This window comes from Onychomys torridus, chromosome X (assembly GCF_903995425.1).
Source record: "Onychomys torridus chromosome X, mOncTor1.1, whole genome shotgun sequence".
NCBI classification, from domain to species: domain Eukaryota; kingdom Metazoa; phylum Chordata; class Mammalia; order Rodentia; family Cricetidae; genus Onychomys; species Onychomys torridus.
Genome location: NC_050466.1, coordinates 46,945,541 through 46,962,373, shown reverse-complemented (window position 1 = coordinate 46,962,373; position 16,833 = coordinate 46,945,541). Strand labels below are relative to the sequence as shown.

The window sequence follows — 16,833 nt, the reverse complement described above, 5'->3', positions numbered from 1 at the left end:
TATAGTAATGCTAAGGAATGGTTTGAAAGAGAATGTTTGCTATGGTCTCTGACACTTAGTTGGTGGTGCAGCTTAGGGTAGGTTTAGGAGGTCTGTGGCCTTGGTGGAGGAAGTATGTTACTGGGGGTAGATTTTGAGGTTTCAAATCCATGTGCTATTACCAGTTCACTCTTTAAGATTGGAGATAAGAGCTCTATCATCATTCATACCTGCCTGCTGCCATACTTCCTTGCCATAATGGTGATGGATTTTTAGCCCTCTGGAACCATAGGCCCAAATAGACCCTTCCTTCTGTAAGTTGCCTTGGTCATGATATTTTATCACAGAAATAGAAAAGTAACAAATACATAAGGTCATACACAGTAGTGGGGACTCAACAGAGAACTAGCAATTACTTCAGAACAAAATCAGAGGCAGTTAACTCAAGCTAAGTCCTGGGTTCCATCACTATCACCACAAAGAAAGTAAATATAAAATTGGCTTTATCAGAGTCATTTTATTCAATAGGTTAAATCTTATACTACAGAAAAGAAAAAAGATCACAGCATAATTTGTCTGTAAAAAAGTAAAGGAACATAGGTCTGTGCTGTGCTTTATCTGTTCAGTCTATTTATTGTACCTGTTTTATAAGAAGTTTGAATTTTGTGAAGATCACTCTTGAAAACTACAATTAACTCAGCAACTAGTAGGAAATCCCTCTCAGGTAAAGATTATCAGTAGTCCATGCATAAAGTTTACTGCTCAAAAACTTCTAAAGCTGCCCAAGATGTTGAGAATAAGTGACAGTTGAATATTCAGCCTTAAACAAGACATTTATGCCACCCTCTCAAATGTACATGGGACATTGCAGAAGAGAATGAAATACTGTAAGAGCCAGAGGATAGGGATAAAGACTGTGAAATGCTATATCTTCAAGACACAACACAGTCATTGCAAACACAATCTCACATCAGCTATGGTTTCCTGCACTGGCCTGCACAAGACAGGTCTGTCAAAAGCCAATTGTGGATTGGGGAAGGGCTCCTGGAACCCTACATTCCCTGCTGAAGTATTGGCAACTCATGGATTCTAGGGGAGGGATAGCCAATGCCTTCACTTGTGAACCAACATGGATCCAAGGAATAACTCTTAAACCTGTGACTACACATTGATTTTTGGTTATGATCACTGTGTCATAAATGGAAAAGGCATGAATGTAGGCAAAGGGTCTGTAGGGAGGAGAGTGCATTTGACAGATGTGGAAGGAAGATAAGAGAATTGAGGGCTGGTGAGAGTAAGTACAATGCACTATATACACATACACATGAAATTGTCAAAAGCCAATTCAATCAATAGAAAGGAAAAACTAATCAAACAAAGAGCTAGAAATTGTGTTGCTGTGTACTGATCACAGGTTTTATCATTACATTTTTATACATATATATCACTGTATCTTTCTCATATTTACCTACACACCACTGTCTTTTGTCTCTCTGTCACTAGAGCACTAACTACCTTTTGATGAAAGATCTCTGAAATGTTGAACAATCAGATCCTATCTCTTAGGAAATTACAGATGGCAAGGAAGGGAATTTGTTTGTTGGGGTCATATCACTGGTAAGGATCAATGAGATATGAAAATTAACAGCACAGGGAAAATGGCACAGCAAAGTCAGAACTTAGAGAAAGCACACAAATCTATGGCCATTTAATGGGGAGGAAAACATTCTTCTTATCTGTCTTCTTATCCCTTGAGAGCACAGTTATAGTATACTGTACTATTACAGCACATACACTAATTGATGCTGATAATAGTATCAAATTTATGAAGAAACACTAAAGAATGTTCACTATAACCTTCTAAAGATGGCAGAAAAATGTTAATTATACTTCAAAATAATTACCAACAAGTGGATTCTCTGAAATTATCCAAGAATTTCAATTATCAAGAATGTCTTTCTTAGATATACAAAAATGAGTTGCTAACAATTTGCATCAGCTTAAGTTTAAACAATTATTTCTATCTACTCTTTCTCTAAAGGATTTCATTACAAAGATGAAGGGCAAGTTTAGACTTGTATACCTTCAGGAAATTAAACACAGGTTCCAAAGTCAATCAAAACAAACATCTGATAGGAGAGTAAAACTCACAGTCCTTGTATTTGTTCTGTCAACTTATTTTTAAAATGATCTTTATACTCAAACAATTAGTTGTTTCGGTGGACCAATGTAGTGATGCATGAAGCAAACAAGAGGATGAAGTCATTCTGCAATTTTATATAATTGATGTTACATATTATTGACATTAATTTTAATGCTAACCCTGATAAATCATCTTTAGACAAGATATACAAATAAAGAAAATACTTTTATATTCTTCCAAAGTCACTGTACATAAATATACAATCATAAATGTGTATATCATAGTTCTGGGGAAAAAAACGATGTTCATACAATAATCGTTATTGCATGTGGTATTAAAAAATGTCACCAGACATGAAACTCAGTATTTCTTGCATAAAAATATCATATACACCAGTTCATAATGAGGCCTATCTATATTTGCAAATTCATGTAATGCTCTTTTAAATAACCACCAGAATGACAATCATGTGATCAGAAACACATAAATTTTAGAGTGTCAGCTATTTTTTCCCCTTAAAGGGCTATATAGTAAATATTGCAGGTTTTTGGAAACATATGGTCTTTGTCATCATCCGTCAGCTCTGCCATTATAGTGTAAATGGCTGTTCCTGGGTTCTAAAAATGATTGATTCATAGACTTATTACTAACAATAATGTGTTATTTTTCTTTTGATTTTATTTAGCATTTTAAGATGCAAAGACCTGGGCTGGAGGTCCTGAGTTCAATTCCCAGCAACCACATGGTGGCTCCCAACCATCTATAATGAAATCTGGTGCCCTCTTCTGATGTGCAGACATACATACAAACAGAATACTGTATACATTAAGATGCAAAGACCCAAGGGATCCAGTGCCATTTCTGTTCTATAATCCACTTGCCTATGTCAACATACTATCAAGGATAATGTTGCTCTCTTGGTTCTACTTAGAATAAGTTTATTCCCCTCTTTGTGGGGATTTACATTCTCTATAAGAAATGGAGTATTTTAAGTTTGTGATTGGTAAGCAAATTTAAACTGAGAACTTTTAACTGTGTTGGTCTTTGTAAGTTTACAGATTCCTAAATCACTTGTCTTGAAAAATTATACACACAGAAGGGAAGGAGGGAGGGAGGGAGGGAGGGAGGAAGGGAGAGAGAGAGAGAGAGAGAGAGAGAGAGAGAGAGAGAGAGAGAGAGAGAGAGAGAGAGAGAGAGAGAAACACCTTGGTACAGATGAGGAAAATGAAGCTTAGAGGAAGTTCAAAAAGATTAAGCAGCATCAATGGAAGAGTTAGATTAAACACATCCAAGACTGTAGTTCTCTTCTCTGGATAAGCTCTGTAATATCCTTTCATTTTTGGATAGGTTCTCAGAGGGTAGTATCACCCAGTCCTGGTGCAAGCATAGAAAAAAGGGCAACCAGCCATCTTCTGCATATTGACTGGACACAGCCACTGTTCAGAAGATATCCTTTGAAATAGGCATCTGTAATGTGAAATAGTTTGACCCCCATTCTCAGATCATTTAGATCTCCAAACTGGTTTTCTAATTTTATTAATGGGAGCTCTCTGAAGCACCTTAATTAATGACTATGCACCTCAGTTTTCTTCTCTGTAAATTACACATGAACAAATTATCAACATCTCTGAGTTGTAGTGAGGGTTGAATTATTTATTCTATATAAAGTGCTTATAATGAATTCAGACTATCAAAAAGGATGGCAAACCCAGTATAACCTGTGGGAAATGAGAGCATAGGTGCGAGAAGGAATGTCACATACCCAGACTGGACAGTGAGGGTTACTGTGTATTTTTGATTCCATTCAAAGGGAATCAGACTACTGAAACAGAGTTTAAATGACAGATATTGTCAAAAGCTTGGACATAAAATCTAAAAAAATATGATTGGTCTTTTTTTATTTTATAAATAATATCAAACTACTAGCATAGCTTCCAGATTATTTTACAGTAACAAACTCACTTCCAGAGAGTTTACTTTTCTAATTGACCCTCTAAAACCACTAATCCAAACACTCTAGTACTCATATTACACCATCCTTTAGTCTTCTCTGTTGTCATGCAAAGCTTCTGCAAGCATTGTTATGTTATGCTCTTTGTCACCACTCCGAGTCCTAATCATTCTTTAAAAGTTACCACTTCCATGATGACTATTTCCTCAACTCTGCAAGGAAGAGTTATATAGTGTTCAGAGTCTTATGTTTTCTTTGAAGACTTACACATTGTTTAGTCTTTTCTTAATAGTGTATAGTGTACTTTTCTATATTCCTGTGGTGGTTTGAATAGCTATATCCCCCATAGACTTCTGTGTTTGAATGCTTGGTTCACAAGGGATAGCAGTATTAAGAAGTGTGGCTTTGCTGTAGGTGTGGCTTTGTTGGAGAAAGTGTGTCAATATGGGCATGGGCTTTGAGGTCTCATGCTCAAGGTAGGCCTGGTATGACAGTCTCTTTCTGCAGCCTGCTAATCAAGATGTAAAACTCTCAGATCCTTCTCCAGGACCATGACTTGCCTGCATGCTGCTAAATCTCTGAAACTGTGAGACAGCCCCAGTTAAATGTTTTCTTTTATAAGCATTGCTGTGGTCATGGTGTCTCTTTGCAGAAATAGTAACCCTAACTAAGACAGAAGTTGGTGCCAGGGAGGGGGTATAGTTGTAATAGGCCTGACCATGCTTTTGTTTGGAGGAATATGGACTTTGGGACTATGGATTAGAAAAGCTGTTGAATGCTTTAAGTGCTGCTTAATGGGCCATCCTAGTAGGAGCATAGAAGACAGTGGTGATGGGGGTGATTTGAACTGTGGAATATGGCTCAAGAGGTTTCAAAGGAGAAGAATGTTAGTATGTGGCCTAGCGACCAGACTTGATATTTTGGCAAAAAAAAAAAAAAAAAAAAATGTGGCTGCTTTTTGCTCTTATCTGAAAAGTCTGCCTGAGGCTAAATTGAGGAGTTTTTGGATTAATTGTATTAGCAAAGAAAATCTCAAAACAGCCTGGTATAGGCTCTGTCATGTGGTTACTAGTATTCACTCTTAAAAATATTTATAATGAAAAAGACCAACCTGAATAAGTAAAAATACAAAATGTAAAGATTGAGGAGAAAAGGGACACCAGGGAGTGGAATAATAGAGCTAAATCCTATGTTCAAAAGGATAAATAGATTAAAAAAGAGCTGGATGTTAGCTTCCAACTTGTGAAAAGGAATTAAAGAGAAGCATAGAGCCAGAAGTTATAATGCAGGCCTTTAATCCCAGTACTCAAAAGGCAGAGGCTGGTGGATCTCTGAGTTTGAGGCCAGCCTTGTCTACAGAGTGAGTTTCAGGATAGCCAATTTTAGGCAGAGAAGGAAACCATTAAAAACAAAAAGCTGATAAAGTGCAATTGAATTAGGGGGGCAATGTTCTAACCTAGCAAGTAGAAGAACTTGGTAGCTTCAGTCATGTGGTTCTGGAGAAAGGGGTTATAGAATCTTCCTCTGCAAATAAGGAAAGCTACTGAGACCAGGTGTATGACAGGGTGTTCCTGTATGGAGGCCAAGAGAGACAACTATGTGAAGCTGTGAAAGTGAAGCCTGGATTGCCTTGGAAAATCAAAATTTTGGAGATGACAGAGCTGTGGAATACCTGCCAAGGAAAGCTGCTAACAGGAAGTGGAACCAGCCCAAGAGGAAGAAATGTGTTGCAGTTGACAAAGTTGAAAGAAGTTAGAGATCTGAAGAGCACTTTGACATTGGGTATGGATATGTAGAGTTTGGAGTTTGCCCAGCTGGTTTTTGGTCTTGCTTTGGTTGAGTATTTCCTCACTATGTTCCCTTTCCTCCCTTTTGGGACAGTAATGTATATCCTATGACATTATATGTTGGAAGTATGTGATCTGTTTATAGGGGATTACACTTAAGAGATTGCATGAGTTTCAGAAAAGACTTTGAATTTTGGAGTTTTAAACATTGTTGAGACTGTGATAGACTATGTGGACTTCTGAAGTTGAACTAAATGCATTTTGCATTATTTTATAGCTACAAGCCTATGGTGTCCAGGGAGTGGAATGTGATGGTTTGAATAGGAATGGACTCATAGACTCATGTGCTTGAATATTTGGCTCATAGAGAGAAGCACTATTAGGAGTTGTAGTCTTGTTGGAGGAAGTGTGTCACTATGGGTATATGTTTTGAGTTTTCATATGCTCAAATTATGCTCAGTATGGAAAAGCCTCCTGCTGCTGCCTACAGATCAAAATGAAGAATTCCCTGTTCCTTCTCCAGAACCATGTCTGCTTGCATGCTGCCATGCTTCTTGCCATGACAATAATGGACTAAACCTCTGAATTGTGAGGCAGGCTCAATTAAATGTTTTTCTTTATAAGACATGTCATGGTCATGTGCTGTGGGATAATGGCTCGAGTTTCCACCTGAAACCTGAGAATATTTAATAAGCAATTCTAAACAGAGCCAAAAATAGGTCCCTGCTTCATGTCTCATGTGGGCAGCTAGATGCCACAATATGCAGGCTTGAGCTACTCTATGGAAGGTTCCTGGCATGAGGGCTTGACCTACGCCATGTTATACAGAGGTATCTCCAAACTGTGCAGTATGCTGCGTGATGGATATAGCTTTTGCTAGTGCAATAAAGAGAGAGAGAGAGAGAGAGAGAGAGAGAGAGAGAGAGAGAAAGAAAAGAAAGAAAGAAAGAAAGAAAGAAAGAAAGAAAGAAAGAAAGAAAGAAAGAAAGAAAGAAAAAGGTGGTTCTGGGCTACAGGCTACTTTAATAGAGGCATAAACCCACTGCCTCCCAGAGTCTGGAGGTGATCATGGTTCCCCAAAAGCTGGCATTCCACCATGTTGGAAAGCTGAGATGGATGGAGCCAGCAGCCAAAGCTGCCATTTCAGTATTAGCCACTGTAGTTTATTTATTTCTTTTTCTTTTTTTTTTTGAGCTGAGAATCGAACCCAGGGCCTTGCGCTTGCTAGGCAAGCGCTCTACCACTGAGCTAAATCCCCAACCCACCACTGCAGTTTAAAGCAATAGATTCACAATAAGACAGCTTCAGATAGAACAAGAATTTAAATGGATTACAGTATGTGAAAAAATGTACATAGGCTTGAAGAGAGAAGAAAATGAATATAGACAGGTATATAAAGAAATAGTTATTTTTAAAAACAAAGTCTTTAAAGAGAAAGTAAAAGTAATATAAAAATAAGCCATGTAAAGATGGATATTACACAGAGAATTTGTATTGTGTTGTCTTTGATATTTTTAACTGCATAAGACATTTGATTGTAAAGGCTGCTAAATTAAGCCAATATATGTATTTTAAAGGAATCTAGAATTCAAATTTTATGTCTAAGGATACATTGCTTTGGAAAGAGTTTCTGCTTTTGTTTCCACAGAAGATGAGAACTTGTGGATTGCTTCCAGGCTCATATGGTTTGACCAACGAAGACCCACTGAGAGAACCAGATGATCCAACATCCAAAGAGCTTCAAGGCAACTGACTCAAAAAAATAATATCACAAACTATTCTAGTCAGGACTTGACCATAATTCTTAATTTTCTTAGGAAAATTTCTTCAGCCATATAGGCCTAAAGTCTCTCAGTCACTTTTCTCTATGTCCTGTTGAATGTCTAGAAGTTTCTTCTGTGAAGCAGGAATCTGAAGGACCATTTTGCCTTGCAAAGTTAATTGGTCACTTTTTCATGGGTCCTGCATGTCCAGTTGATATCACACTTTCTCAAATAGTCCAGACAAGAACAGTTTCTTGCTCAAATGTCTATTTTTGTCAAGAAGAATATAAACTCAATATGGAGTGTCTTTGATGCCCATCCTCCTCTCAGAAGCAAATAAGAATACAGTGCCCTTTATCAGCCTAGAAAACGACACCCACATTCTCAAAAAATGGATTATAGATGTTTGTCTTTGCTTAGGTAGTTGGTTACAAATTGTCATTGGTCATAATCAGTATCTTTCTAAAAGAAGAAAGGGGATATGATATGTAAATATAGGATATAGATATGATAGGATAAAAGGGTGGATTGTTGAACCTAGTTTTAAAGAGCAACTAGTTAAAAATGTTTTACATTGGTATAGATTTTAGTTTATTGATACAAATTTAAAGTTAATTTTGTTATACTGTATGTATATTTCTACTCTTGTTTCAGATATTTTGTTCATGCAGCTCATTTAAATTGTAGTGGATAATTAAGAAATGCAGATTAATAATTAGTCTTCTATAATAGTAAAACTTATAGTCATGTTAGTTAAGTCTTCTAGGTATATACAGATATATATGAATTAGGTAGGTAATCTTCAAACACTTCAAAGACCTACAGAATATGGGATTTAAAATGTTTTAAAAATTTAGACTTTCTAGACAATGAGACACATCTGCTCCTGGCAGCACCAATTTACTTCAAAGAGAAAGATGGGCATCAAAGACACTCCATTTGGAATTTATCTTCTTCTTGGCAAAAATAGCCATTTGGGCAAGAAACTGTTTTTGCCTGGACTGCTTGACAAAATGTTGTATTGACTGGACATGCAGGACCCATGAAAAAGTTACCACTGAGCTTTGCAAGGCAAAATGGTCCTTCAGATTCCTGCTTCACAGAAGAAACTGCCAGACATTCTACAGGACACAGATAAAAGTGACTGAGAGACTTTAGGCCTATATGGCTGAAGATGGATACCCCAAAGTTACAGAGGAACTTTGGATGAATGTACAAGCAGCCAACTGTCTCTGTCATTCTAGATTTTTGGAAGTTGCTTACAATGCATTTCCTGTTTACTTAGGTAATATTATATCCTTCTGGGGTCTTTGATGTAGTTGAAGAATAGTTAATTATAATTATGGGTTTCCTTGGTTATGATAAGAGATATGGTAGATATGAAACCTCAGATTCACAAATACAGGATAAATAGAATATTTTCTTTGAATTTGCCAAATATAAATAGACTAGATATTGTAACTGTAATTCTTGTTTGTTATATGTAATTTTACTATGTTAAAGTTAAAAACTTCCTTTTAATTAAACAGAAAAGGGGAAATGTTGTGGGATAATGCTTTTGTATACTGGTTTAATAAAATGCTGATTGGCCAGTAGCCAGGCAGGATATATAGGCAGAATAAGCAGTCAAGGACAATTCTGGGATGAAAAAGGCTGAGTCAAGGGATGCCAGCCTGCCATCCAAGGAGCAGCATGTAATGACACATAGGTAAATATATGGAACATGTGCTCACATATAGATTAACAGAAATGGGCTGAGTTTAAGAGTGTAAGAGCTAGTCAGTAGTAGGCCTGAACTAATGGCCAAGGAGTTATAATTGATATAAGTCTCTGTGTGTTTACTTGGGTCTGAGTGACTGCAAACTGGGTGGGACACAGGAAAACTTCCAGCTACAGCCATGGTCTCTTCACAGCAATAGAAACCCTAAGGCAATTCATAACTTTAAACACACTCTGTGCTTTCAGCAAAACATTTATGAATAAGTAGATCATGATATGATGGAGGAAGGAAAGATAGAAGGAGGAATATTCTTTTAGATAATTTTGTTAGAATAGTCACATATTTTCTCCCTTTTAATTAAAAATAGGTTCTTTTCTCATTCTATATATCTTGATTACATATTTTTGTAGTTAGAGTTTTCCTGCCTGGCCCAGTCAGGACAAATCTCTGTTACCCGCCAGTCCCACAGTCGCTCAGACCCAACCAAGAAAGCACACAGAAACTTACATTGTTTAGAAACTGTATGGCCGTGGCAGGCTTCTTGTTATCTACTTCTTCTATCTTAAATTAACCCATTTCTGTTAGTCTATACTTTGCCACATGGCTTGTGGCTTACCAGTGTCTTTACATGTTGCTACTCATGGCAGCGGCTGGCGGTGTCTCTCTCCAGCCTTCTACTTCCCAGGATTCTCTTCTCTCTTGTCCCGCCTGGCCACTGGCCAATCAGAACTTTATTTACACAGAGCGATATCCACAGCATATTTCCCTCCTTCTACTCCTCACAGTTCCTGAACACCTTCTGTATATATTCCCTTTCTGTCTCTCATTAGAAAAGAACAGGATTCTATGAGATAGCAAACATGACAAAATAAAATATAATAAGATCAAAACCCAAAACCAAAAACCCCACATCACATTTAAATTGAGCAATACAAACCAACAGAAAGTAAAGGGCTCAAGAGAAGGCACAACTCTCAGAGACCTACTACTCATTAACACATTTGGGAGTTCCATAAAAACATTAGACTGAAAACTATAATATATGCACAGATGACCTGGCATAGACCCTTACAAGCCCTGTGGTTGATGCTTCAGTCTCTGTGAGTTCATGTGAGCTTTGTTCAGTTGATTTAAATAGCTTTGCTCTTTTGGTGTCCTCCATCTTCTCTGGCTCTTGCATCCTTTCTTCCTCTTCTTCTGTAGGGCTCCTTAAGGATAAAGACTTGATAGGGACAACCCATTTACAGCTGAGTGCTCCAAGGTCTCTCTCTTTCTGCATAATATCTGAGAATAGCAATGTCTTTTAAGGCACATTAAAAAAACTGATGGTGATAAATTATTACTGGAAGCTGTAAAGAAGCTATACCCAAGGCTTGACAATACAATTGTAGAAAAAAGTTCTACCTGTGTGGTATCTTGGGTTTTGTTTGCTTGTTTGTTTGGTTGGTTGGTTGGTTTGGTTTTGTTTGGTTTGGTTTTGGTTTTTCGAGACAGGGTTTCTCTGTGTAGCTTTGTGCCTTTCCTGGATCTCGCTTCATAGACCAGGCTGGCCTTGAACTCACAAAGATCCACCTGCCTCTGCCTCCCAACTGCTGGGATTAAAGGGATTAAAGGCATGTGCCAGCACTGCCCAGCTAGTTTTTAAGGATCAGTCTACAAGTAAGTAAGGATTTGGGAAGTGACATAGAAAAATGAAAACTTAGTTCCAGAATGAAGAATATAGCTTTTCTTAAACTCAGACCTATTTGTTGAGTGGTGGATTATCTAGTCTTCTTTAGGAGATGATTGTATCCTATGATTCCTTAGCTTGGGGCACAATTAACTTGAACAGAGTTGAGGCTCAGGTACTGAGATATGCCTGCTGATATCTGTGCATATGTTGTTTTAAAGACTCTTTTTAAATAAAATTAAGTTTTGATACCATTATGAAGGCAACAGAAAATTAAGATTTCTTTAAGGCACAAGAAGACTGATGATATTTTAGCCATCACAAATACAAATATTAGTATAATGAAGGTAAAGGAGAACAAAAAATGTGTTATGGTTGGAGATTCCAGGAATGTGTATGTCAATGAGAGAAGCAGGTTCCAAATGGATCATGCTCTGATGATGAAAAGGCGACTACTTAGAAAATTAGTTCCCTTCCTGGAACAAAATGTAGAGGATTCTTTAAAAAATTACTATGCTTCTTGGCCTTAGTTAAAATCAAATATAAAATACTACTTAAGAATACTGACTTAATCGGTCTCTTTCTAGCAGAACTTAGCATCATTTGGTCTAATACTTTTTTTTTTTTTTGCTAGTTCTTGAAACCTATCTAAAATACAAAGGCCATCTAGCTTCTATCTGTGTATATGTTGCCCATGACAGAGAAGGGGGGCAGAGCTCATCACTGCTTGAAACAACACATCTAGCTCATGCAGAGACAGCTGGATCAGAATCTTCCCTCTTGGTTGTGAAGCACCTATCTCACAAAAACTTCTAATTAAGGATGATAATTTGGAGGTACACGAAGCACATATCTCCCTGCTTCAGCTCATTTACTTATTGGAAACTTTTCTTTTGATGTTCTATCCTTGAATTCTGTTACTATCTTTGATGTTCCCAAGGCAGGATTCCTGACTGCCCTGGGCTTTTCTATCTCTTAACATCCTGTTCCAGGTATGATCTGATAGTTCCAGGAAGTGTAGCACCTCACCATCTGCAATCTGGATGCTCTAATATTCATCTTCTATTGACACAGCATAACAAGTAGTGACAAGATGATGTACATGCTCTTTTTTTTCTTCAGAGATGAGGCAGCTAAACAGTATTCCTTCATTCACAGAGATTACTATGAAATTGCTGCCTTGGTTCTTCCATGACAATCATACAGTGTATTTGTAAATCCACAGTTTCAAGCAGAAAAAGCCCTGCAGTCTCCCAACCCTTTGTTATCAGCAAGCACACCTTGTAGACTCTTTCAAACACTCTTTGAAAAAGAAGTACTGTTCAAATCTTGTCAAGTCTTAGGGCTCATAGCCAACATGCTATACCCTAGGAGCAAGGATAATTAAATCATATGCTCACAATCCTAGCAAGAGAGATGATGAATTTTGTGAAGCAGGAGGGAGTCAACATGTGTAAGGTTCACCAAACATTTTCATATATAAGCACTAAATAAAAGTATCAATGTAATGATGGAAATAAAGAATGGTGTTGGGGAGGGAGTACAAGGATCAAAGTTAATAAATGTCTTTTTTAATGAATATTTTACATAAGTATTCTTTTCAGTTTTTACAGGTAACATAATTAGTTATTTCAAAGGTAATATTAGTAAGAACTATCAGTTAACACTAAAACATATCTTTTTCCTCCCATAATTACCCAGTTCAAAAAGACCCTTTGATGTATGAATAGCTGTAATGCAAGGACATACTTCACAGCAGCTCTGCTGAAGCATAATTCGTAAGTAGTATTCTGACAAGTGCTGACACAGAACTTTCCCCAGCACTATTTAAAATGGGAGTGGTAAGTTCATTAAATATGTGTACAAGATTTAGAAGGGATGCTTAACCTACTTAAAAGATAAGCTGTTTCCAAGTGTTTTTGAGCTGGGAATTTGTACCCAGTTGATAACATTCATGACAAATGACAAATGCTGCTTATGTATTCATCAAAACTTGCCACAAAGTAACTCTATGTGATAAGAGTTTCAAGAATTCTAATTAATTGATTCTTTCACAACTTATCTGTTTAAAATGTATGTGGTTTTCCCAATTAGAGGTGGTCTCTAAAATATAATCATTTAAATTATTCAAGAAGATAGCAGGAGTGAGGAGGTATTGTCAAAGTGTACAATATTTTTGTTAGGAGAAAGAAGTTGTGAAGTTCATTGTACAGAATAGTAACATGTTATTGACAATATAGAGTAAACCTGAACACTGTTAATGCAGTATATGGGATGGTGGCTATTTTGTTAACTTGTTCTAATTATCCCATAATGCAAATGTATTGGACATCATTGTATTATATTACACACACATACACACACACAGGCTTTATTTGCCAAATGAAAATAAACAAATAAATAGTAGTTCATATTTCCCAAGTCAATTAAGGTGTAATAAGCCCTAACCTGGGAGAAAAGTGTTATCTCTTTTCATCAACTGGGATAATCAGAGGCATATTGTGTCCCCTTTTTGCCTTGTTTCCAGGGATGCCTTTGAGTTATTTAAAGGTGTTTCAGGCATTGCAAATAATGAAATCACTTTTCACAGATGCACTGTTTCACCCAGGTATTCTTCTGTATTTACTCCGTATGCAATGAATCAAATTATCTTGAATTACTAATGGAATATGCCACCTTGTTGGACAATTGACAAAGAAGTGAATATACCATGGCATTTTTAATTTGAGCTAATTCTTTGTATTTGAAAAATGGAAATTTCATGAAACAGCTCACTGAGTCTATGTTACCACAGACAGATTTGGTTACAGTGGGGGCAATGTAGGTCAAATATAATTTCCTGAAAGGATATCTTTGGTAAGAAACTTCAGCCGGGAGGTGGTGGTGCACGCCTTTAATCCCAGCACTTGGGAGGCAGAGCCAGGTGGATCTCTGTGCATTCGAGGCCAGCCTGGGCTACCAAGTGAGTTCCAGGAAAGGCGCAAAGCTACACAGAGAAACCCTGTCTCGAGAAAAACCAAAAAGAAAAAGAAAAAGAAACTTCAGAGCAAACTCCTCTTCTGAAAATGAAAATAAGTTAGACAAATAACATCAAGCTCACAGAAGACTTTTCATTGTTATTTGTTTTAACACTTGAAAAATATGAATCTGTTGTTCTCTTCTTGCTACTCCTGAGATAAGAACACAGATGCATGCTTATGGAAGAATATATTGATTGTTTGCCCATTCAACACCTAGACATGAAAACCTGCTCAGAAAATGTAATTATTTTTTTGCAACCGGATCTAATGCTGAATAGTTATGCTCAACACTAAGCATCACTTTCTCTTAAAAAACAAAACAAAAAAATTACATGCATGCATTTAAGATTGGCTTGGACCTCCCTAAGCACTTCTTCACCTTTGGATTCCTTTGCTTCTCCTGGAGAGAGAAACAAAGCAGGTAGTCATATATCTATTAGACCCCTAAAGTAATCAATGTTCTGAGAAAAGAGCTTGTTTACTTAAAATTTCATGCTTAGCTGGAATTAAATGCTGGTGGCCAGTTCCAAAGACACACCAAACTAAGTATGCCTCCCTTTGTAAATTAGAAGACATGGTTAATGAAAAAAGAGAGCTAAGTAATGATGTCTTACTTTTTAGTACTTGAGAAAGAATAGATTTCACAAGTGATAGAGCATTCTATGCCATTCTGACAATGTGCAGACAAATCATAACACATGTCAAGACTTTAAAGTTGCATACAGGAAACATCACAAAACACCCAAATTTCTACTGCATTATACATATCTTGTTTCTTTAATGGGACTCCAACAAATCTGAACAATTTGTAGTCGCTCTGCTCTGCCCAATTTAAGACATGGAAGCTGGTTACCCTGTAGGCAGAGGGAGAGATGGTGTTGTCTGCTCTTATAGGTTCTGCCAACCTCAATTGTATTCCATGCTGTCAGAGAAGTTTGCATTTCTAGTAACTAGTCATAAGCCTTGTCTTCTACACCTTTGGGTATTTAATTTCTACTATGTAGATACTAGTTGCTCCCTTTGTACCAAAAACTAAAGAGATAACAAGTAGGACCATACCCATTTGACAAGAGGGGAATCACAACCACAAGGTTGTAAAATGTCTTGCTTAAGGCCACAGAGAAAATGGTAGTGTCTCTAATAGATCCCTTGCCTTTGCCTTAGTACTTTTTATTAAGTAGACATTATGTGTTGCTCCCTGAGATACAGATATGATCAAGTCAAGCTCCTTCCCTAAGAAACTTACCCTTCTTGACATTCAAGTCTGTTACAAAAGTGCCAAGAACACAGAGCTGAAGTAAATCATTGTATGAAACACACATAGTGAGGTTGTAAGAGGAAAAATAATGTGTGTGTGTGTGTGTGTGTGTGTGTGTGTGTGTGTGTGTGTGTGATTTTCAGAAATGCATATTACATTTCACACAGTAACTATATAATGAAATAACGTGTTAATACTACAAGCAAATATTAAAATCTTCACCTTCAAGGAATTCAAACTTGAGTTAGTTACAACAATTTTTTCAAATGATATTTTACTAAAAGGAGATTAAGATGGTATTGATTATATTACATTAATGTTTTTGTTACATCTGATCCCTGCCAAGAGCTTCCTGAATGATCCTGGTGGAGTCAATTGCCCACTTGCCTACTCCAAGTCTGTTTCCCCACTTGTAACATGCAGGCCTTGGTTTGGACAGTCTAGATTTATTTTTTTAACTACTAATGTCATTAATCTCTAATTTATCTGCTCTGCTGTGTCAGACACCTGCCGTGGGAGAAACATGTATGAGAGTTTTAGAGAACATATAGCACTGTATACATTTAAAGCTCCTCACGCCTGGCCCCACAATCATGGCAATAATATTGCTAATATGAGCTGTTAGACCTATGCATCATAACAAGCCATGTAAGTCCTCCTCAGAGCTGAAGAGATAAAGGTGTATCCACCCCGTTTTTTTCGTTTTACTGAGATAACAAACATATAATCAATGCAATCTTTAAAGTATTTATAAAACCTTGTGATTAAGAGTAGTAAGTTTGAATAGATAGAAGTAGAATAGATTCACAAAATTGACTTAAGCTTTTCTTTTCATAAAGATTTAGAATTAAATGACTCCCACAGCCTCTAACAAATTTTGGAAGGGTGGGACTACCTATCCTTTTTTACTTTGTAGGGAGTTTACTTCCCAAAAATGATGTGATACATTTTGGCATTGGGTACCCTTACACATCAACACAGCCTATGGATACAGAAACTTTAGGATCTGAAAGTCTGTAAACATTGAATCCACATGTCCCATTTATATGAAAGAGATCTTCACATTGGACAGGAATATTTGCTAATAGACTCCTTTCCTCCTGAGACATAGCAGTGTGTGCTGGTGGACAGAAGATGCTGCCTTGCCAGAAAAATAATGACTTAGGCTCTGTATCCAAGGGCTCTGACAATTCTCCAAAGGGAAAGGGACAAGGGCTTTGGGATACTCATGAGTGGTGGCCCAAGGATTCAGCTTAGAAGCACAGCAGCCAAATCATTGCTCAACTCCCAGTCTGTTATCATTTTCTAACTGGTCTGTGGGAAGATGCCTGTCCCTGATAGGAGAGAGAGATGCAGAAGCATTAGCATGTTATCTATAGCCCTCTTAGAGCTATTCACAGGAAAGGAATGCAAAGAGCTAGAGCAGCCTTATGAGAGGTCCACAAAGGGTAAGGGCCAGGGAGTCACTGAGGTGACAATTCATGAGTTAGCTGTGGTCTGTCCAGGTGTCCACTCCCAATGTGGTATCCAAGAATGCAGTCCC

At 37.2% G+C, this 16,833-nt stretch overlaps 1 protein-coding gene across 1 annotated transcript in view; it reads right to left on the bottom strand.

Moving 5' to 3' along the window:
* The window catches only part of Aff2 (AF4/FMR2 family member 2), a 599,435-nt gene that overhangs the window by 177,307 nt on the left and 405,295 nt on the right, over positions 1-16,833 (bottom strand). The gene's annotated exons all lie outside the window — the stretch shown is intronic.